Below are 24,910 nucleotides of genomic sequence, written 5' to 3' on the forward strand. Positions count from 1 at the left end.
AAATAATTTTTTATGATTGTTTTCTGACATTTTATGATTCATATTCTTCCCCCCCCCAATAAATAGTCGAATATAGGTTATATTAGTGCTTTCATGCAGTATATATTTCCATATTCCCCATGTTGTGACTGGAGACCCATCACATATACAACAAATGAAGGAAATAAGTGAAGAAGAGCATTCTTTGATTTGCAGTCAGATTCCAGCAGTTCTTTCTTTGGTCATGGATCGCTTTTTTTTTTTTTTTAAATTATGCATCCCTTGAGATTATCTTGGGACCTTGTTTTGCTGATGATAGTTCAGTCCTTCACAGTTGGTCATTGTACAGTTTTTCTGTTACTACATTACTTTTCTCTTTTGCATCAGTTCATATAAGTCTTTCTGGGTTTTTCTCAGGTCATCTTGTCTTTCATTTCTTATGGTGAAATGGTTTTCCATTACCACATAGCACAGCTTGTACAACCATTCCCCAATTGATGGACATCCTTTAATTTTTAATTTTTTGCCACTGTAAAAAGAGTAGCTATAAATATTTTTGTACAAGTAGGTCCTTTTCCCTTATCTCTGATTTTTCTGGGATACAGGTCCTGTAGTGGTATTTCTGGGTCAAAGGATATGCAGTTTTATGGCCTTTGGGCATAAGTAAATAATACAGATAAAATCAAATAATTTTAATATATTACATATTTATATAGTATATATTTATATATTATATGTAACATATTGTATATAATAAAAACACTAATACAGATTAAAAATAAATAGATGAGTTTGAGGTTTATTGTTTTGTAATATAGCTTGAGTGCTGGTACTGCTCAGTCCCTTTCCCACTTTTTTCATCATTTTCCTTAAAAGTTTTCATTTTGTATTTCTCCAAATGAATTCTGGTATTATTTTCCTATTCTATAAAGTAATGCTTTGGTAGTATTATTGATATGACACTGATTCTATAAGTTAATTTAATTTGTATTGTCATTTTTATCATATTGGCAACCAAGGACAATTTAACAAAGCTGTTCTCTTGAGCCCCGAGGCCCCCCTCCATTTACAGTGAAGGTTAACATGACCTTTGGAGACAATTGCCAAAGAGAAAATGAGATTTGGGCCCCTTAAACCTATAGTACAGTGTTACCAGTTACATTTATTATCCCATTTTCTTGGAGCAAATGTTTTTAACTGTGGAAGAGGAAGAGAACCCTCTGAGAAGATGTTGGTAAAGCGGTGTTAGAGGGATAAAATGCAGGGTCTTAGTTGCTGGGCAGAAGAATAGCCAACATTTATATGGTTTCCTGAAGATTTGCAGAGCCCTGTTATTTCATGTGTTATTTCATTTGAACCTTATTAATAACCTTTGGAGGGTTTTTCTTCTCATGTTACAGATGAGCAAACTAAGACTGAGAGGTAAGATGATTTTCCTAGGGTCACACAGATATTGAATTTATCTGAGGTGGGTTCTAAACATAAGTCTGTAAGCCAAGTCTTCCAGCCCACTGTTCCATCCAGCAGCAACTGCTGGTACTTACTGAAAACAATCCATTTTACTCCAGAGGGAAGCATTCAGCATTCTTTACACTTCTCTGCCATCATTACTGAGAGATAAGAATGAACAGTATGAATACAAAGATTTCCGTAGAGGTTTTTTTTTGGGGGGGGGGGAGGGAGGGAAAGAATGGAAGAGACTTAATGCTACTAAGGCTTCTTTCATTCTAGTCTCCATTGTAAAAAACACTCTTTTCCTTGTTTCTTCCCAATTCTCCCTTTTAACCATGTTTTATATTATTTCTTTTTACCTCTTTTCATAGTTTTTCACAATTCATTTAAGGTTTTCAAGCTCCAAATTGAACATATGACCCTAAAAGATGATAGGGTTAAGCTCCCCAAGGGTTTTCAGCTTTAAGAAAATCTGTCTTCTGAGTTTATAAAGCATGTAAATGAGAAAGTACTGGTAGCAGGGTGTGTGAGGGTACCTGTCTCTGCTCAGTGAAAAGTTTTTAAAATGTACCTATATTATTTCTTAGGTTGATTGAAAATTTAAGGAAGAATAGGTTATTTCAAACATTTCTTGCTTTACAAAAGGATTCACTGTTGTGTTTCTTAATAGAAGCATTTCTTTAGTGCCTCTAAGTTGTTTTGTTTTTTTAACTTTTAAAACCCTTACTTTCTGTCTTAGCAACAACTCTAAGACAGAAGGGCAAAAGGCAGGCAAACAGGGTTAAGTGAGTTGTCCAGGTAGGCATACACAGCCAGGAAGTGTCTGAGGCAATTTGAACTCAGGACCTCCTGAATCCAGGCCTGAGTCTCTATCTACTGTTCTACCTAGCTGCTCTCAGTGCACATAAGTTTTAGTTTTCAGTTCTCTATTACAGGAAGTATGTAGAGCCCTGGACTTAAAAGAACTAGATTCAAGTGACAAGAGTTGTGTAACTTGGGGAAAAGTCATTTAACTTATCTGCTTGTGTTTTCTTCATTTGTAAAATATGGATAACACTTGCACTATTTACCTGATAAGGTAAATGAGGAGCTAATATAGGGGAAGCTACTTTATGAACTATATACAAATGATTACTCTTCTATTGTAGCTGCTGCAGCTCTTCCTCCTCCTCCCCCTTTACTACAGCAAACATAGTACATGACAGACCAAAGGTCCTAAAAAGATCTTCATAATTTTGATTAAAGTGTCAACTCTAGTAGATTAAATTTAATAGGGGCAAATGTAAAAGACATCGTTCCATCTTTAAAAAAATCAGATTATAAGTAAAAATGATGGAAGAATTGTTAGCAAGTCATGTGAAAAAGATGACCAGTTTTAGTGGTAATTTAGTAAAATTAGTAAGCTCAATATTAGCCAAGAGTTCAGTCCAATCACAAAAACTGATTTTTAAAATGTGCAAATAGAAATATAGGGCCTGAAACAAAAAAATTAATTCCATTTCACTTTGCTCTAATCTGATTACATACTAGAATATTTTGGCTAATTCTGGGTACTACATTTTTAGAAGCATGATAAACTGGAACATATTCAGTGGAGTGAATTAAAAATTATGTTGTAGAAGAATTAGTGAAGGAACCAAAGATCCTTAGCTTGGGAAAGATACGCCTTAGAAGAGTCATGATGGCCATATTCAAATATTTGAAGTCTTTTCATAGGGGAACAAGGCTAAACTTTTTCTATTTGCTCCTAGATGGGAGAAATAAGGCTGATAGATCAGCCTTATTTATGGTATATATGGTAGAGGGAGACAGATTTTGTTTTAAGTTTAAGGCAAAAAACTTCTTAAAAATTAAAACTGCCCCAAAGTATGAATATGACCTTTTTTAAAGAATACTGAATACTATTACAACTTTGATTTTGAAAATATGAATTTATTCCAGTGGGGTTGATATATTAGGGAACATTTTGAACATGAGAATTACAACTAAGAAAAAATTATGAACACAGAAAACCACACCATTTCACAATAACAAATCAAGCTTCCATTTTTCCAACACCCACTTCTACAAGCAAACTTTGGGTCTTTATTAAGGTAAAGAGCAGCTAGATAGTGCAGTAAAAAAGAGTTCTGGGCCTAAAGTCAGGAAAACTCATCCTCTTGAGTTCAAATGTGGCTTCAGACATTTAAGAGCTGTGTGACCCAGGGCAAATAACTTAACCCAGTTTGCCTCAGTTTCTTTGTCTGTAAAATGCAATGGAGAAGGAAATGGCAAATCACTCCATTGTCTTTGCCAAGAAAACCCCAAGTGGGATCACAAAGAGTTGGACATGACTGAAGCAACTGAACAACAAGGTAAAGTACCATATCTGTTCTATATCTTCTGGTGCTACTAGGAGCTGTGGGTGGGAAAAGGCTTGTCTACTCCACACTGCCCTTCTTCTGCATGGTCTGTGACCCCAGCCCAGAGTTCTAACCTGCCTTCACTTGCTTAAAAATTTTGTCAACTTATAGCTTATTTAGTAGCCTGAAGCTATGGACATTATTACTATTATTGTAGTGTTTATGTATTTCTTAACCTTTTAGCATGTATAATACACTCTGCTATTTTGGTTAGGCTCCTATCTTTTTTTAAGTGTCACGAATTTTTGAATGTTTTTTTCCATAAGCCTTGTGCAGCTTTGCATAGTATGGTGGTTTTTGGAAATGCTGTTATACTGTTAGAACAGAACTGACTGTACATCATTAAAGTACTACTGGCAGTAGGGAGATTCCAGAGTGCCTGTCACTGTCCAATGAAATCTGTGAAATATGAGCAAAGTATCTTTGTTGTGAAAGCCAATGTAAAATAGTTTGTGATTTATGGAAATTTAGATTTAAAATCATGTTAAGGAATATATAAATAGTTCAGCCTTTGGCCCAACCTCCTGTACTGCCTTAGTATTCTTTGCAAACTTGTATGTAAATAAAGGCTTTTCTTTTTTCTTAAAACCCTTATATTCCATCTTAAAATTAAGGCAGAAGAGCGATAAGGCCTAGGCAGTGGGGATTAAGTGACTTTCCAGGGTCTCCCAGCTAGGAAGTGCTGAGACCAGATTTGATCCTAGGACCTCCCATCTCTAGGCTTGACTCTCAATCCATTGAGCTAAGCTGCTCCCCTCTTCCACCTTCTTTTCATTGCTTAAGTAGGTTCATCAGATCCCCTCTTCCACCTTCTTTTCATTGCTTAAGTAGGTTCATCAGAAGCCCAGTACAGTAGTTTTGCCATTTTGCTCTTTGTGATGCTTTCTTCTTTGCCTTTTCCTGTCCCCTTGAATTTGAAAATTTTCTTTGATAAATAGCAGAAAATCTCAGTTGCTGTTGACTGTTGCCCTGTAGTTCTTTTTGTCTTTAGGTAAGTGGGAAAAGGATATGGAGATGTAGGGAGTCAGGATAAAAAGGAGCTCAATCCCAAAACAATCATATATTTGTAGATTAGAATTGGAAGGTCCTTAGAGGCTATTGAGTCTCCCTTTCTAATCTTACAGATGAGAAAATGGAGGCAAAGAGAGGTTAAGGGACTTTTCCTAAGGTCACACTTGCATTGAAACTGAGGCAAGATGACCTATCTCTTTTTGTTTACAAGTCTAATATCCTATCTCTTAGCTACTTCTAAACCCAATTATTTTCAGAAGTTTGCAAATTAATTAAAGACAGGCTCAGGGTTAAAAATCAGTAAGCCATAGTAGATGAACATAAAAATAGTATACAAATGTGGTAGAAGAGGAGAAGAATGAGTACCACATAAACTTCATTCTCTCTGAACCTAAGGAAAAGGAAGTTGAACACATACATGCCATTGTGCTATGGATTTGTGCTCTCTTGAAAACATAGATTTGTTGTAGAAATACATTAAACTTGACATAAGAAAAAAAAGACAGGGAGATGGCAAAAGGGGGATTTAAGAGGTTGAGGGAAGGTAGAAGTAGGAAAGAATAATTATAACCCTATATATTTTGGAGGATGGATCCTGAAGGGAGATTAAAAGGAAATGAAGGAAGGAAGGATATGAACCAGTTATTGTGGTTTGGGTAAGGAGAAGAATAGGAATGTAGGGAACTAGAAGCAGATGGGTTCAGTGATAACTAGTATTGATCACATTTATCTTTCATCTCCTTTGTAAAAAAGGTAGCAGATAGGTAATAAGAGGAAAAAATATAAAAATCATACAAAATGATGTATGTGGAGGGAAATATGTAATTGATAGTCAGAACCATGAATGGGATGAACTCCCCATAAAATGGAAGAGGATAACAGAATATATTAGAAAGCAGAAACCAGCAATATCTTGTTGCTGGACAGATTTATAAGAAAGATATATACAGAATTAAAGTGAAGGGGTAGAGTGGAGTTTATTGGGTATCAGTTTTTAATATGTGTAGCAAAAGGCATATTGCCTAGGTACTTAAAAGAAAAAGTTAAAATTCATTGTTGGTGGAGTTGCGAACTGATCCAACCATTCTGGAGGGCAATTTGGAACTATGCCCAAAGGGCGATAAAAGACTGTCTGCCCTTTGATCCAGCCATAGCACTGCTGGGTTTGTACCCCAAAGAGATAATGGACAAAAAGACTTGTACAAAAATATTCATAGCTGCGCTCTTTGTGGTGGCCAAAAACTGGAAAACGAGGGGATGCCCATCAATTGGGGAATGGCTGAACAAATTGTGGTATATGTTGGTGATGGAATACTATTGTGCTCAAAGGAATAATAAAGTGGAGGAATTCCATGGAGACTGGAACAACCTCCAGAAAGTGATGCAGAGCGAGAGGAGCAGAACCAGGAGAACATTGCACACAGAGACTGATACACTGTGGTATAATCGAACGTAATGGACTCCTCCATTAGTAGCGGTGTAATGTCCCTGAACAATTTGCAGGGATCTAGGAGAAAAAAACACTATTCATAAGCAAAGGATAAACTATGGGAGTGGAAACACCGAGGAAAAGCAACTGCCTGAATACAGCGGTTGAGGGGACATGACAGAGGAGAGACTCTAAATGAACACTCTAATGCAAATATTATCAACATAGCAATGGGTTCAAATCAAGAAAACGTAATGCCCAGTGGATTTACACGTCGGCTATGGGGGAGGGGAGTAAGGAAAAGAAAATGATCTATGTCCTTAATGATTAATGCTTGGAAATGATCAAATAAAATATAATAATAATAAAAAAAAGAAAAAGTTAATCTAACTTCAGGAAGAAATCAAAAGCAAAACTCAGGTTCTTCAATATGCCCTTTAAACACACATACACACACACACACAATTCAAGAGTGAACAGAATTTTAGAAAAGGTAGTTATGTGGGATCTCTGGTGATTACAAATGGGAACTAAAAGGAGCATATGTATTTCTCAGCATATGATCATGTGCTAGGGCATAAAACATTCATAAACAAAATAGAAATATTAGACTCATGATTTACTGACCATAAAACAATAAGTTATAATTAATAAAGGGCCTAGGAAGAAAAGAGGACAAATTAAATGGATTCTAATTTAAAAGTATTGGGAGATCAAAGAAAATGACAACAATGAGACAGTATACTAAAAATTTTTTAGATATAACCAAAGCAGTTTTTAGGGGAAATTTTATACCTAAAAACTTTGATATTTAGAAGGGGGAAAGATCATATTATTGAATTGGGCATGCAATTGCATAAAATTGGAAAAGCAACATAGACCCAAAAAAGTCAACCATAATCAAAATCATGAAATTTAAAAAAATGAACAAAATAGAAAGTGAAAAAACATCCCTGGAATTGATAAGTAATACTAGAAGGTATGTTAAAGAAAAACAAATCAGGGGCAGCCAGGTAACTCAGTTGATTCAATCCAGCTGACTGGACTGGGAGGCAGACCAACAGAAGGGAGGTCTGGGGTTCAAATTTGGTCTCAGACACCTTCTAGCTGTGTGACCCTGGGCAAGTCACATAACCTCTATTACCAACTCTTAATGTTCTTCTGCCTTGGAAACAATACACAGTATTGATTCTAAGGCAAAAGGCAAGGGTTTTTTAAAAAAGAAAATCATTTAAATAGATAAATCATTAGCTAATCTGATTAAAAAGAGAGAGGGAAAATGCTAATATAAAAAAAAGGAAAAAAAAGATAATAAAATAATTTAAAAACAATTTTTACCCAGTTATTTCCCAACAAAATCAATAAATGAAATATGTTAAATTTTTTTGATCACATGTAAAAATAATTTTCACCATTCGTTTTCTAAAATTTTGAATTCCAAATTCTCTCCCTCTCCTCCCTGCCCCTCTCCTTTTGATCTATGTATATAGTCATGCTAAACATGCTTTCACATAGGTCATATTGTGGAAGAAGATTCATTTTTAAAAAAGGAGAAAATAAAATGAAAAATAGTATCTGCATTCAGACTCCATCAATTCTTTCTCTGGAAGTGGATATAATTTTTCATTTTGAGGTCTTTGGAATTGGCTTAGATCATTCCATTGCTGAGAATAGCTAAGTCATTCACGATTGATCATTGTTTAATATTACTTTTACTATGTACAGTGTTCTGGTTCACTCACTTCTCTTTGCATCAGTTTGTAGAAGTCTTTCAAGGTTTTTCTGAAAGTATTTTTGATTGTCATTTCTTTTACCACAATAGTATTCTGTTACATTCATGTACCATAACTTATTCAGCCATTTCTCAGTTAAAGGACATTCTTTTAATTTTCAATTCTTTGCCATCCCAGAAAGAACTGATATGTATAATCCAGATTGAATTGCTTGCCAGCTCCAGGAAGGAGGAGGAAAACAATTTGGATCATATAACTTCATAAAATTTATGTGGAAATTTGTTATTAAAATAAATAAGAAAATAAAAACTGAAAAGGACTATTATAAATATTTTTTTATAGCTGGTTCTTTTCTTTTTTGAAATAGATACCTTAAAAAATATAAAAGACTCAGATTCTCAGAACAAGAAATAAGAGAATTTAAATAACCCAAATTTGAAAAAAGAAATTGAACAGGTTATAAATGAATAAAAAGAAAAAAGCCTCCTAACAGAGGAGTTTATAATTGAATTCTAGTAAATATTCAAATAATACAAGTATATAAATTATTAGCAAAAAATAGGAAAAGACAGGATCCTGCTAATTTTTAGTACAAGTACAGTCTTGCTATCTACGTATAGAGTGAGAGAAGCAGAGAAAGAAAACTATAGACCAAGATTCCTCATGAATATTAAGTCAGGAGGCAGCAAAGTGGCACAGTAGAGAGTTCACTGGGCTTGGAGTTGGGAAGGCTTGAGTTCAAATTTGAACTCAAACACCTACTAGCTGTGTGGTCCTGGGAAAGTCAGTTAATCTCTGTGTGCCTCAGGTTCCCATCTGTAAAAAGAATATAGTAATACCACCTACATCCTAGGGTTTATGTGAGGATCAAATGTGTTTGTAACTGTAAAATGCTTCGTACGTCATAGTTCTGATATGTAACACTATAGCTGTGGCACATTATATGAAGTGCTGTGTAAATGTTAGCTATTATTGTTGTAATTGTTAAAATACCAAGGCACTATGGATAGAGAACTAGACACAGAGTCAGGATGGGTTGAGTCCCACTTGAGACACTTAATAGGCATGTCATCCCCAACAAGTCACAACCTCTCTGAAATCTATTTCATTGTATATAAAATGAGATTGTGGGATGTAATGGTCCCTTATAGCTAAAATATATGATTTTATAAACCTATAAGACAAGAAAAAGAAATAATCACAGGCAAAGAAGAAATAAAATGACTGCTTTTTACACATAAAATCATCATTCAATGAGATAATAGGATCAAATGAGGTATTCACAAAGCATTTAGCACAATGCTTGACACATGGTAGGCCTGTAATAAATGTTTATTTCCACCTTCAATTTCCTGATCTACTTAGAGAAATCTAGAAATTTAACTGGAAATTAATTGAAATAACCAGAAAAGTATCAATTTATAAAATGTTTATAAAATCCATAGATATCATCAGGTGTATTCTATATTCAACAAATTATCAATAAGAGAAAGAGAAATTACCTTCAGACTAACTACACAGTGTATATAAAATATCACAGAGCCCACCTGACAAAGAGACATAGGAATATATAAATACAAGTACATTTAAAAAAAATGAAATGGACATAAATAATTGGAGATAGAATAATTGCTCACATTTGTTCTGTGCTGATGTAGTAAAAATGGCAATTCTATCTAAATTTAGTTATTCCATGCTGTAACAATTAAATTTAGGTTTTACTCTATATGAGTTATAAAATGGTCGCTATTTATAAAATGTTAGCCCCTAAGTCAAAATGACTGTTAGCAACTTTTATTTACAACAAGGTAGAGATAGTGAAAGTGGGAAATGTAGGAAGGAGACAAAGCCTGGTCTAGCCTACAGCCCCAAGTGCTGCTTTTGTATAGTCTGGTTTAGCCGCTGGCAGAGGCTTCCTCAAGTCCCCTTCTCCATCTACTTATTTCCTGGTAATCCTCAGCCAGAAGTCCTGGTGGTGTCTTCAGCCAGTGTTCCACCAACGCAGAATGACTCCAAGGAAAATCATGTCTCTCACCAACTCCGGAATCTAAGGGAAGAGTCTCTTCAAGGAACCAATCTCTCCAAAACCAAGGAAGCCAAAGGACCCCGACCATGTTGATCTCTTCTTTTATACCCCCCTTTTCCATGTCATTTCCTGTCTCTTCCCCTCTTCACAGAAACCAATTTCAGTCTCCTAATTTGCCTAACACTGCCCAAGGTGGGGGGCAGTGCTTGTGGCCTTTGAGGGTGTGAACTAGTGAGAGAGAGAGAGACAGAGACAGAGAGACAGAGAGAGACAGGATCAAGGAAAATACTTTTCACAATCATAGATAGGAAAAGGGTTCTTGACCAAACAAGGAATACAGTAGATCAATCATAGGAGATAAAAGTGAACATTTTATTATTATATAAAATTGAAAACTTCTATATAAACAGAACAGGTAAAATTCAAAGAGGACTAGTCAATTGGGAAAAAATAATCTTAGTAATGTATTTCTCTGAATGTCGGATACTCAAGATATATTTATATCTAGATATGTATATAGGGAACCCATTCAAATACAAAAGAGTGAACTGTTTTATAGTAAATACTCAAGCATATGAATATGCTTTTATCAAAAGAACAACTAAATTAGGAGTGGCTTTTGTAAAAAAGGCTCCAGATCACTAATAATGAACACAATTCTAAGATTCCATCTCACACCTATAAAATTGAGAAAAATGATATAAAGAAAAATGACAGTTGTTGAAGGAACTCTGAGAAGGCAAGAACATTCATATATTGTTGGTGTTGATGTGAATTGGAATTCTGGAAGGCAATTTTTAATTATATGCAAAAAGGCTTTAAATTGTATATACTACTTTGCCTCACTTATTACACTGCTGGGCATGTATCCCAAATTGTTTTGATAATTACAGCTTTGTAATATAGTTTAAGGTCTGATACTGCTAGGATCTCTTCCTTCCCATTCCCGCCCCCCCTCCCCAATTGATTCCCTTTATATTCTTGATCTTTTGCTCCTTTGGATGAATTTTATTATTTTTTTCCCAATCTCAATAGTCTTTGGTAGTTTGTTTGATATGGCACTGGATAAGTAAATTTAAGAAGCATTGTCATTTTTATTACATTACTTTGACCTATCCATGAGCAGTTATTTGTCTTATTATTTAGATATCTTTTTTGTGTGTGAAGCATGTTTTATAATTGTGTTCATAGAGTTCCTCTGTGTGTCTTGGTAGGTAGTTTACCAAATGTTTTATGCTGTCTGAAGTTATTTTAAATACAATTTCTCTTTTTATCTCCTCTTGTTAGATTTTCTTTGTAATGTATAATAAATACTGATGACTTATGTGGGTTTATTTTATATCCTGCAACTCTTCAGAAGTTAATTGTTTGAATTAGGTTTTTGGTTGATGAAATAAATTAAAGTTAACATATTTCTCTCAGTAAGCCAGCATGTATATCATCTGCAAAAAGTGTTAGTTTTGTTTTCTTGTTGCCTATGCTTATTCCTTCAATTTGTTTTTCTTGTCTTATTGTTATAGCTAGAATTTATAGTACAATATTAAATAGTAATCTTGATAACACATCCTTTCTTCACCTCTGATCTTTTTGGAAAGGCTTCTAAAATTTATTTTTTGCAAATATTCCATCCATTTCATATAGATGTTAAGGTTTATTGGCATATAGTTGAACAATATAGCACCTAATAATTGCCTTAATTTTTTTCCTCATTGGTTGTAAATTCACATTTTAAATTTGTATACTTGTCATTTGGTTTTTCTTCTTTTAAAAAAAATCAAAAGAGCTAATAGGCTTATCTATTTTTAAGATCTAGCTCTTGTCTTATTCAATAAATTTTTCTTACTTTAAATTATATTAATCTCCTGCAATTTTTTAGAATTTCTTGTTTAACAAAATTGTTGTTTAATTGGGAATTTTAAATCTGTTTTTTAGTTTTTCTAGTTGTATTCCCAATTTGTAGATCTGCTCTTTCACTCTTTTATTGATGGAAACATTTATTGATAGTTTCTCCTAAGTACTATTTTGACTCTATTCCCAAGATTTTTGCATGTTGTTTCATTGTTGTCATAATTAGTTGGTTTGTAAACATTTGTTAAGCACCTATTTAGAGAGTGAAAGATTAAATGCATGAGGAAACAAAGGTTCTATCATCTGAGCATATGGATTCATTGAGTAGTGCATGGCAATTGCCCAAAAAACTGAAACTTCAGGTTTGGAAACTTCAGGTCTGGACCCTGAATACAGGGCGAGACTGACATTTACACATTACAGTTAATTTAATTTAATACGATCAATTAAAAGAAGACAGCTAATCAGGATACATTAGATAATCTGATTTTTAATTTGATGAAAGATTCGGGATTTTCCAAGTTAGGAGGGGAAGCGTGAACAGATACAGTTATCTAAATTCAGAAAAAGAGATGATGTCTTACTCCTCTCAAGTGTATAGACAATCAAAGGAATATGGAAAAACATTAACTAACTGATCAGTGGAGGGGATTAGTTTTCAGATAAATCATATGAATTGCTTGAGATGTACAACTGTGAGAAAACTCCCTTCCCTAGTCTTCGGATCTGATTTCTGGTCAGCAAAACCCAGGTCCTTAGTTAAGGGTCCTTAGGCAGCAGGTAGATGTGGCTCAGCTTTCTAACCATGTGGGGTTAGGTTCAAACAAAGGAACGGAGATTTCTCCCAATTCCCACAATTAAATACAGTTTTCTTACAGGACAGAAATTGGACTAGACTCATAATTTAATAGAAAGTAAACTGAGCTAGCTCCAAAACTAAGTTAGAAGACGGAGTCAATGTGGTTCACTCAATTCCTACAATTACTTGCTGCTCCAATCTACCTTAATCTATTAGTGTCCTCACCTCCTTTGTGACGAGAAATGTGCTAAGTACTAGGGCTACAGAAAGAGTCAAAAGACAGTCCCATCCCTTAAGAAGCTCACAAGCTAGTGGGGATACAGCAGATAAATATATACAAAGAAGCTATCTACAGGATAAATAATTAAAAGATGTAAGACATTAACATTAAGAGAAATTGGGAAAGGTTACCTTTAGAAGCTGGCTTGAAGGAAGTCAGAGAAGCCATAGGCAAAGATGAGCATGGTGAGCTAGAAATTCTAGGCCTGGGAGACAGCCAGAGAAAATGTTAGCATCTGAGAGATGAATTGTCTTGTTCATGGAACAGCAAGGACAGTGTCTCAGGATTGAAGAGGACTGGAATGGGTAGTAAAGAAGAATGAAAAGGTAGGAGGGGCCAGGTTATGAAAGACATTGGAACATCAAGCAGTGGATTTTGTATTTGATTGGAGGCTATAGAGAGCCACTGAGCAAGACGCTATGTGTTATGGTTACACCTGTGTTTTAGAAAAATCACTTTGACAGATTGGAGTGTGGGTAGAGAGTGGAGGCAAGCAGACTGTATGTTGGGGGTTATATATTCAGCTCCTCTTCTTTTTACCTCCCTTCTTAGCATTTGTACTGCTTCCCCTTGTTATCCTTCTTCCAAAATATGTTGATTTAGCTTAGGGATTCAGTCTATAGATGAATAATATAGCTCTTTTCCCTGTTCCTCTAATTCTTTAAGATCCCCTTAAATCTTTAGCACCTTGCAACCTTGTTGCCCTTGTTGATGATATTTTATTTTTACTTCATTTTTTTATCCCTGCTGTTTGTCTTTTTTTTGTTTTGCTTTGAGAACTTTAATATGTTTTATCTAATTTTATTTGTAATAACTTCTGTGCAAAGTTGTATTTTGCCTTTGAATCTTTTTTTAGTTTATTGCTATAATTTTATAATCTCTAAGGCATCTGCAATTATCTTTTTTATCAAGGAATTTTGATTTCTACTCCCACAGTTTTTTCTCTGAATGTGGTCAGTGTTCTTTCTCCTAAATTCCTCTGGATTGTCCTGTATCATTGCATTGCTGTTAGTAGAGAAGTCCATTACATTCAATTGTACCACAGTGTATCAGTCTCTGTGTACAATGTTCTCCTAGTTCTGCTCCTTTCCCTCTGCTTCCATTCCTGGAGGTTGTTCTAGTTCACATGGAATTGCTCTAGTTCATTATTCCTTTCAGCACAATACTATTCTATCACATCAGATACCACAATTTGTTCAGCCACTCCCCAATCGATGAACCCCCTTGTTTTCCAATTTTTTGCCACTACAAAGAGCATGGCTATAAATATTTTTGTACAAGTATTTTTCCTTTCTCTTTGGGGTACAAACTCAGCAGTGGTATGGCTGGATCAAAGGGCAGGCATTCTTTTAAAGCCCTTTGGTCATTGCTCCAAATTGCCTTTCAGAATGGTTATATCAATTCACAACTCTACCATCAATGCATTAGTGTTCCAATTTTGCCACATTCCAGCCTGCTAAGGTGTAATTAAAGTTTTTTGAGGTCATCCAGGTGGAACTTTCTACTTTCTGTCTATACTGTATATATCTCATTTGTTTAGTCATTTTGCAGTCATGTCTGACTCTGGGCCCCCTTGCCGTTTCCATCTTTTTACAGATGAGTAAACTGAGGCAAACAGGGTGAAGTGATTTGCCTGGGGTCACACAGAAGTCATTCTGTCTCCTGTCAGCCCTCGAACTCTATCCATTGAGCCATCTAGTTCTCTCATATAAACCTAGCTATTTACATATTGTCTCTCCCATTAGAATGTATGCTTTTTAAAGTTTTTATTTATTTTTTTTGATAATAAATATTTATTTATATTATTTATTTTATTTTATTTTTTATTGTCCTGGAAAACACACTTCCAAATTGGATATTGTTATAAGAGCACACTTATACATAACCAAAACCCCAAAATAAAACCATGAATAAATACACTGATGTGAAAGATGACTCCAATAGTTCTTTCTCTAGCATTCCCTGCCATGAATCTTTCAGTATTGTCCCGGAACAGTACACTGCTGATAGGAGCCAAGTTTTCACAGTTGATCATCATGCAATATTGTTATTGTGTAGAATGTTCTCTCAGTTCTTCCTTTTTTTTAAACCCTTACCTTCCATCTTAGACTCAATACTTTATATTGGTTCCAAGGCAGAAGAGCAGTAAGGGCTAGGCAATGAGGATTAAGTGAGTTGTCCAGAGTTACACAGCTAGGAAGTGTGATACCAGATTTGAACCCAGGACCTCCCATCTCTAGACCTGGCTGAGCCACCCAGCTGCGCTTAATGTTCTCCTAGTACTGCTTATTTCACTCTGCATCAGTTCCTGCTGATCTCTCCAGCTTTTCCTGAAATCATCTTGCTTATCATTTCTTAGAGCACACTAGTATTCCATCACCAACATATACCACAGTTTGTTTAGTCATTCTCCAGTGGATGAATATCCCCTCAATTTCCAATTTCTTTGCCACTACAAAAAGAGCTGCTATAAATAAACACCCCCACCTTCCACCTAAGAATCAATACAGTATATTGGTTCCAATGCAGAAGAGTGGCAAGGCAAGTAGATCCTTTCCCCTTTTTAAAAATCTCTTTGGGATATAGACCTAGTAGTGGTATTACAGGTTCAAAGGGTATGCACAATTCTATACTCCTTTGGGTATAGTTCCAAATTGCCCTCCAGAATGGTTGGATTGGCTCATAACTCCACCAGCAATGCATTAGTATCCCAATTTTGTCACATCCCCTCCAACAGTTACCACTTTCCTTTACTGACATAGTTGACAATCTGATAGATGTGAGGTGGTACCTCAGTGTTGTTTTAATTTTCATTTCTCTAATAAGAATAATTTAGAACATTTTTTCATATAATTATTGATGGCTTTGATTTCTTCATCTGAAAACTGCTTGTTCATATCCTCTGACCATTTGTCAGTTGGGGCTTGTAGTCATTTGTGGCTCTGACCATTTGTCAATGGCTTGTAGAAAGTATGCTTCTTGAGGGCAGAGACTTTTTGCCAGACTTTAGCACACTGCCTGCCTATAGAAGGCACTTATTAAATACTTGGTCACTGATAAGTAAGAGAAATTCTTAAAATAAATCCTGCCACCCTGCTATATTTGTGTTAAAGATTTCTTGAAACATTATGAGAGAGTTAGATTTTATAGTCTTAGGGCTAACTGCAGATTTAGAGCTGGAAGGCCCCTTAGAGATCTTCTAGGCTAACCCATTTATTTTAGATAAGGAAAGTGAGGTTCTAGAGAGAGGATAAGTTATACAGTAAGTGGTGGTGCCAATAGTTTACTCATATCCTTTGGCTCCCAAACTAGCTCATTTCTAGAGGTCTTTCCTCTAAATCTTAGGATTCTGTGTTGGTCCCTTTTCCTTTTGCTCTCCTCTGTACTTGCTAAGAAGTAGATGGTTGGGAGTATTTGAGTTCTCTAGAAGCTCATAATGGGAGCAAATGGTATAATAAGGATGGGAAATTGGGCTACTCTGTGTCATTGTTATGGGAGAATGTGCTTAATGAGTGGGTCCATTTGTAAGTGGACCATTCTTTTTAACTTTGGAAGTCTTGTTCATATCTGTTTCCAGAATCTAGCATATTAGAAAAAATAATCTATAAAGTATCCTCTTATAAGAAAAAGACATTCTGGTGAGTGTGTATAATATGTTGAATGATCCTGTGCAGACCCAACCAAGTGTACAATTCATGTTGCCTGAGCAGGAACAGTGCTAATTACAATTGCTTATATATTCGCTTATGATTGATATAGACCAAAAATGAATTATGTTTTCATTCATTTTGTTTGGTCGGAGCAAAGCAAAGTAAGCAAAAAATACATTGGGATTTCTTTTGAAATATCTTTCAGCCCTTTATAAATAAATGAGACCATTTGTTCCACAAATGGCCAATGATTATCATAGTTCAGAAAAATTCTCAATCTGAGAAAAATTGAGAGGTAAATGTAAAGAGAGTCTTCTTGATTATAGAATGGTCCATTCTTCTTCATGTGGCTAGTTTTGTTATGAGGGGATCTACTTAGGCAGTCACAGTTTAGTTCTATTGATGATGGTCATTCCTTTAGGTCTTAACCTCAGATACTGGTTCATTCTTGAATTGGGACTTGTCATACCTCCTGATTTCTAGTAGTAAGTTCTCATGTCAGATCTGGATTTCTCTTGAGGTGGGGTAAAATAGCAAGACCTAAATGAACCTCAACTATGCCCATATACTTATAAATAGCTCTGTTAGAATAACTTTACAAGTCTAATTTAAAACTGAGAAAGCCTTAGTCACAGTTACTGCTTTGTATCTGAGCCAGCCTTTGTGCTGAGGGATGTAAATCATACATGTCCATATACAATTTCATGAGATGCAAAAAAAAATGTACGGAAAAAATTCCGAGTTCTTATTGTATCCTCAGTGCTAGAAGCACAATACATGAAGCAGGGTCTGAATTGAAGCTCGATTTAGAAATGAGTTCTGTGGAAAATTGACTCCTAATTTCTTAAAATATATCACCTCCTTATGTCATTTGGGCCTGTTTTCTCTGTGGGGTTTGTTCTTATCAAACTACCAGGACTTGATCATCAGCTCTTTCATCACCAAGTAAGGCAAGTTTCTGAGTGTAAGCTCCTTGAGAGCAGGGCCTGCTTTGTTGTTGTTGTTGTTGTTTTATTTATTAAGTCCTTGCTGATTGATTCACTGATGGATTTTTGCTTTTTGTTTGAGCGGCAGTTGTTGTAGCACTCTGCCTGCATGGGCTTAGGAATTTGTTGACATAAATTCATTTTCTCTTTGACTTCTGATTTCCACACCCAGACTCTAGCCTGCAATCTTTTTTTAAATCCTGCTGCTGCGCTCTCTATTGCTGCAGTTCTTTTCTTGAATTATTTATCATTGTTTGGCGCTGAATGGAGCTGTATCCTTTTTCCACCACTGCTCATTAGAACCCACGTGTCTGTCTTCAACTGTGTTGACAGATTTAGTTCATGTCAAATCTCACTGGCCTCTTCTTGGGAAAGCAGCAAAGCATTATGGGAACTAGCTACAATCTGTAATAATGCTTAGATTATTGTTATTTTGTTTGGAGTAGCAATATGTGACTGGGTTGGGGGTGAAGGTTGAGGTAAAAAAGAGACAGTCATATAAACTGATCAAAGGGATGCTATATTGCCTCAACTCTTAGAGACACATGCTAACTTTTGCAATGGAATGCTTATATTTTGAAGGGAGAAAGAAATAGCCATTTAATAAAACGTAGCAAAAACAAAAAGTTAAGGATTTATTTTGGTTAGAAATGCAAAACCTCTGCAGAAGTCTGGAGTTGCTGGAGAAGACGCCAGTCTCCAAAGGAGTTAAAGTTCCACATAATTTTCACTTGTTAGAAGAACTTGAAGAAGACCAAAAAAGGAGTAGGCTTTTTTAGCTGGGGACTTGAAGACGATGAAGATATGACACTTACAAGGTGGACAGGCATGATTATTGGGCCACCAAGGACAAACTATGAAAATAGAATATACAGTCTGAAAGTAGAGTGTGGACCTTAAATACCCAGAAGCACCTCCAACAGTTAGATTTGTAACAAAAATTAATATGAATGGGATAAATAATTCTAATGGAATGGTAGATGCAAGGAAAATACCAGTATTAGCAAAATGGCAAAATTTTTATAGCATTAAAGTTGTACTTCAAGAGCTAAGGTGTCTAATGATGTCCAAAGAAAACATGAAGCTTCCCCACCTCCAAAAGGATAAACATACAGCAGTTAATTTTAACAAATCTCAAACTTATCTAAACCAACAACCTTCTACTCATGTTAATGTCTTGATTAAATCTCACAATGCAGAACCCACACATTAAAAGAATTCCATCTGGTATACATGACCTGGACATTTGTAAGAATATATTTAATATATGTACACCCATTATGTTTTCAGGCACAATGGGAAGAAAAATGCAGCACAGTTTTTTCCCCTCTTATCAAGGCACTATCATTTAAGCATAAACCTGGAGTACTCCGAATGGAATTCAGGTTTTACAAGATGAAAGCATGGCAAGAAGTATCAGATTGCTGTGGAGTAATGTATGTTTCAGGAATCTAATTTCTCAAGAAGGAAAATTATAAATGGCATGCTTGGTCCATCTTGCTTAGTGAAAGAGCTGCAATATAAATTGTTTAAAGTAGCAGGTACAATAAATACTGTTACTAATTTTGTTTAATTTTTGAAGAGGTGTGGGTACTGACTACTAGTAGTAACAAAAAATACGTTCAGGATTGTTTTGAAACCTGTATTTATAAAAAAGGGGGGAGGGAGTAAGGGAGGGAGATGGATTTCTGTTTTAAAGCAGCTCCTGTGTGTTACATTTAACAGACATGGTAAATATTTGTTTACAGTCTTTGTTCTGATAAACCATGAATTTAAGTTTAAGTGAAAAAAAAGGAAATGGATGTATGGATATGTGATTCTGAGATAAAAGTTAGTCTTAAAATGTAAATAAAATGTGGAAAGTAAAAAAAAAAGAAATGCAAACCCTTAATTCTGTAATATTCTGAACTTCTGTGATAAAGAGTTTGGGTTCTTAGGTCACTATTCCATTTTATTTGGGGGATTTTCATTACATTGCCTTTCTTTCCTTCATCTCCTCAAAGACTATGGAACTGGGACACAGGATAAAATGTAGAGTGTACCCTCCTGTCATTCTCCACAATTCCTCCTTCCTCTTCTCCCTCTTCCTTCTCTTTGTAACATAAAAAACACTAAGTAGGTTTTGAACAATGATACTTGTATAACCCAGTGGAACTGCTTGTCAGCTTTGGGAGGAGGGAGGAGAAAATGGAGGGGGAGGGGGATCGGGATCAGGATCATGAATCATGTAACCATGGGAAAATATATTATAAATTAAAAAAAAACAAAACCCTAAGCAAAGCACCTGTCATGGGATCTTGATTGGCAGCTTTACACAGCATTCTGTACCTGAAGTCCACCTCTTCCCTGGAGGGAAGCTTGTTGTATTTTTAGTTCTCTGTAATTAAGAATAGTCTTTACATTTCAGCTAAAGTTCTATTTTGTTTTTTTTTAGTGGTATTTTTGTTTGCATGTTTTTATCATTCTGTATTCATTGGTAGTTTTCCAGTGTTTCTCAGAATTTCTCATATTGTTTCTTTTTCCTGCAAAAGTATTTCATATATTCATATATCACAATTTGTTCAGTCATTCCCCAGTCAAAGGGCATCTATTTTATTTCCATGTTTTAACTAGAAAAAATACACTTTACAATATTTTGCTCTATACCTTTCACCATCTTGGGATTATATCCCAGTAGTGGGTATACAGTTATAGTGTATACACAGTTTAGTAATTTATATCTCATAATTCTAGGTGGTTTCTCACAACGATTGGATAATTAACAGCTCCACCAACTGTATATCAGTGTGCCCAGCTTCTCAAAGTTTCTTTATCTTTAACTCTTTCTTATCTTTTATTACCTTTGGGTGTCTTGGGCTTCAGAGCTTATTTAATTTTCATTTCTCTTAGTAGTGTGTTGTATCAGTCCTCCTTCTCTCTGCTCCCCCCCCCCCAACCCCCATGCCTGTTAACTATTGTTTTTTTTAGAAAACCCTTACCTTTACTATTGTGCTGAAAGAAATGATGAACTGTAGGAATTCCATGTGAACTGGAACGACCTCCAGGAAGTGATGCAGAGCGAAAGGAGCAGAACCAGGAGAACATTGTACCCAGAGACCAATACACTGTGGTACAATCGAATGTAATAGACTACTAGCAGCAATGCAATGATCCAGGACAATCCAGAGGAATTTAGGAGAAAGAACGCTCTCCACTTCTAGAGAAAGAATTGTGGGAATAGAAATGCAGAAGAAAAACATAGGATTGATAGTGGGAATGTGGTTAGGATTTTGATGTTAAAAGATCGCTCTACTGCAAATAGGAATAATATGAAAATAAGTTTTGAACAATGATACATGTATAACCCATTGGAGTTCCTTGCCAGCTCTGGGAGCGGGAATCATGAGTCATGGAAACAAATAAATAAAAACCCCTTACTTTCTATCTTACAATCCATACTAAAGTATTAGTTCCAAGACAGAAGAATGGTAAGGGGTAGGCAATTTGGGTTAAGTGACTTGCCCAGGATCACACAGCTAGGAAATGTCTAAGGCTAGATTTGAAACCAATTGCTCCTGACAACAAGGCTTGGTACTTTATCCACTAAGCCACTTAGCTACCCCTTAACAGTGCATACTATGTGCTAGGCATTGCGTTAAGCGCTGGTAATACAAATGTGAGTAGAAAGAAAGATAATCACTGCTTACAAGGAGCTTACTTTTTAAAAATATATTTTTAAAAAAATTTTCCCCATGGTTATATAATTCTTATTGTCTCTTCCCCTGCCCCTCCCTAGTTAACAAGCAATTTTACCCTGTTGTACATAAATTATCCCTCAAATCCCATTCATGTAGGTCTTTCCAGTTCATATAGAAATCAAGCAGGTCATCATTCCTTTCAGCACAATAGTATTCCATCACCATTATATACCACAATTTTTTCAGCCATTTCTCAATCAAGGGACACCCCCTTGTTTTCCAATTTTCTGTCACTAAGGACCTTACATTCTAATAGAGAAAGATGACACAAAAGAAAGCTGATGATGGGCGGGGGAAAATTTCCCAAGGGGTACCCAGCTACGGATGTGATAGGAGAAGTTAGGTGTGCAGCCTGAAAAGAAATGAGACAGGTCTGGCCTGAATGCCCACCTTAGATGGAGGGCAGAACTTTGGGAGGAGCCATCCAATCACAGGAAGAGGTTGCCAAGTTGAAGGGCACTCCACTGAATTCCAGGATTGGAGTGAGGCTTTCAGGATGAAAAAAAATGATAGAGGAAGTCTGGTGTATTGAATGGAAAGGAATGAGGATAGACAGGGAGGGCAATGACTATCAAAACTAGACTTTCATTCATGTGGTCACAGGAAATTGAGAAATCTGTTTTCCCTTCTCTTTCTTTTTTTTTTTAAATATTATTTTATTTGGTCATTTCCAAACATTATTCATTGGAAACAAAGATCATTTTCTTTTCTCCCCACCCTCCCCACCCCCCACCTCTCCCATATCCGACAAGCTCTAGTGACAAGACTAAGACAGGCCAAAGGCTAGACCAAATGGAGTTAAGTGACTTGCCCAGGGTCACATAGCCAGGAAGTATCTGAGGCCAGATTTGAATCCAGGTCCTCCTTACTCCAGGGTTGACCCTACATCTACTGTGATACCTAGCTGCCCTAGGTCGTTGCTACTTTAAAGATATCTAAAATATAAACTTATTTTTTACATATCTTTTCTTAAAGGTCCTGCAGTCTTATAGAATTTAATGTATTCAGCCCAACATTATCCACAACAAGAGCCATCTAGAGGCCTTCATTATCCAGTGGGAATACTTTTTTGACCTGGACTTCTTATTGGTGTTTCTCCTTCACAGTTCTATCCCTCACCTGAACAATGTTATTTCTATTGTTTCATCTTCCAACGAATCTTGAATGATTCTTGATGTGTATATGGGTGGTAACTTGTAACAGAGGCTGTGAGGTGGTGTTTTATTTCATATAATCAAATGCTTTTGTGTAATCTACAAGTAGTAAGTACCGTGAGATCTTACATTCTCTGGATCTTCCAGTTAATTATGAAATGTTGAAGACAATTAATAGCTATGTAACTTATAGATCTGAATTCTGAGTGTGTTTCCTTTGAGATTTTTAGAACTGAGGGTTTATCTTTAGTGTTTTTAGCCATCTCTTTTAAACCCATAATGTTACACAGACATTTTGTCTTGGTGGCCTTAAACTAGAGCAATATCCTCAATTTTTTGTGTGAGGGTAGGAGAGCCATTTTTCATTTCAGTTTCTTTTTCTTTTTTTTTTAACTAATGACATGTAATAAATTTCTACATAAGTTTTCCAAAGTCATATGATCCAAATTGTCTCCCTTCCTCCTTCCCTCCCCTTCCTGGAGCTGGCAAGCAATTCAATCTGGGTTATACATGTATTATCATGCAAAACATTTCCATATTGTTCATTTTTAAGTAAATGATATTGTAAAATCAAACTGCAAAACATATGCCCAAATAAAAAAGTGAAAAATCATATGCTTTCATCTACATTCCTACTCTTAACAGTTCTTTCTCTGGAGGTGGATAGCATTTTTTATAATAAGTCTCTCAGAATTTTCCTGGATCTTTGTATTGCTGATAGTTGTTCAGTTCTATCACAATCGATCATTCCACAATATTGCAGTTACTGTGTATAATATTTTATTGGTTCTGCTTATTTCACTCTGCATCAGTCCATGAAGGTCTTCCCTTCTCTTTCTGAAATCCTCCTGTTCATTGTAGCACATTAGAATTCCATCACCATCATAAACCACAATTTGTTTAGCCATTCCCCAATTGATAGACATCCCTTCAATTTCCAATTATTTGTCACAACAAAAAGAACAGCTATAAATATTTTTGTACAATTAGGTCCTTTCACAATTCCGAAGACTTACAGAAAAGAATGCTATCCACCTCTGGAGAAAGAACTGTTAAGAGTAGAAATGCGGATGATAGGGGGCAACTGGGTGGTTCAGTGGATTGAGAGTCAGGCCTAGAGACGGGAGGTCCTAGGTTCAAATCTGCCCTCAGACTCTTCCCAGCTGTGTGACCCTGGGCAAGTCACTTAACCCCCATTGCCTAGCCCTTACCACTCTTCTGCCTTAGAGCCAATATACGGTATTGGCTCCAAGATAGAAGGTGGCAAAGGTTTAAAAAAAATGCATGTGAAAACATATGATTTATCACTTGTTTATTTGGATATATGATTTGGGACTTTGGTTTTAGAAGATTATTTGCTTACAAAAATGAATAATATTGAAGTATGTTTTGCATGATGATACATGTATTACATGTGGAAATTTAATATTAAAATTTAAAAAAATTCTAAAAACCAAGTAAATACTTTCCCATTTTTTAAAAAATCTCTGGGCTATTAGTAGTATTACTGGATAAAAGGTATGCATTCTTTTATAGACCTTTGGGCATAATTCTACATTGCAATACAGAGTGGTTGGATCAGTTCACAACTCCAAGCAGCAATGCGTTAGTGTACTAATTTTGCCACATTCCCCCCCAACACTTTATCATTTTAAAGCTTTGATATTTCTGATGGTGTTTGGATGTCTGATGAGGAAAGGGCAATCCTGCCACCTGTCCCCCTCTTCTCCACTGAGAATGTTGGCAAATGGTAGGGATGGAAGAATAATCTTTCTTAAAGTTGTAGTGTTAATTCTTCAGGATCTGTCAGCAGATTTTAATTTATTGGGTAAGGACTCCTGATTGGGATCCTACTTTTGTGGTCATTCACTACTGGTCATACTGGTTTTCTGAGATATTGAAATGAATAACTATCTAAAGTGCACTGTGATGATCACATTGTATCAGTGGAAAATCACCTTTATCTTTATATTCCCCTTTAAGAGGTTTTTCTTAATTCATTACACTAACTCTAAATCTTTCACCCTGGATTGTCACTTAACTTCTCTTAGTTTAAGATTACTCATAAAATGAGATTAGAGTAGAAAATATTCAGAGATTACTTTCAGTTCTCAATTCCATGATCCCTCAGCACTTTAGCACTCATTTTGTGAAAAATTACTGGTAGAGATAAGTTGTCTTTTCTGTGATGAAACCTTACTAGGATAGCTAGTAAAGTTTGACAAAATAAGGCAAGAGAGACTTGCATATAGCAATGTGAAACCTATCCTTTAAAAGATTCTTACCTCTTCTGTGAAACCTTTACTGATGCTCTAAGCAAAAACTGATCTTTTATTTGATTTCCTATTATTTTATGATCTATTTATACACTTGTCATATTTGAAGTATATTTTTCTATCTGTATACATGTCCTGTCACCTCCAC

The 24,910-nt window shown here is 35.6% G+C and overlaps 1 protein-coding gene and 1 pseudogene across 13 annotated transcripts in view; both read left to right on the forward strand.

Moving 5' to 3' along the window:
* R3HDM2 (R3H domain containing 2) overlaps positions 1-24,910 on the forward strand; it is a 178,140-nt gene that overhangs the window by 53,932 nt on the left and 99,298 nt on the right. The window lies entirely within an intron of this gene.
* On the forward strand, positions 1,662-21,963 carry LOC130454326 (ubiquitin-conjugating enzyme E2 variant 2-like; annotated as a pseudogene).

This window comes from Monodelphis domestica, chromosome 5 (assembly GCF_027887165.1).
Source record: "Monodelphis domestica isolate mMonDom1 chromosome 5, mMonDom1.pri, whole genome shotgun sequence".
Taxonomy (NCBI): Eukaryota; Metazoa; Chordata; class Mammalia; order Didelphimorphia; family Didelphidae; genus Monodelphis; species Monodelphis domestica.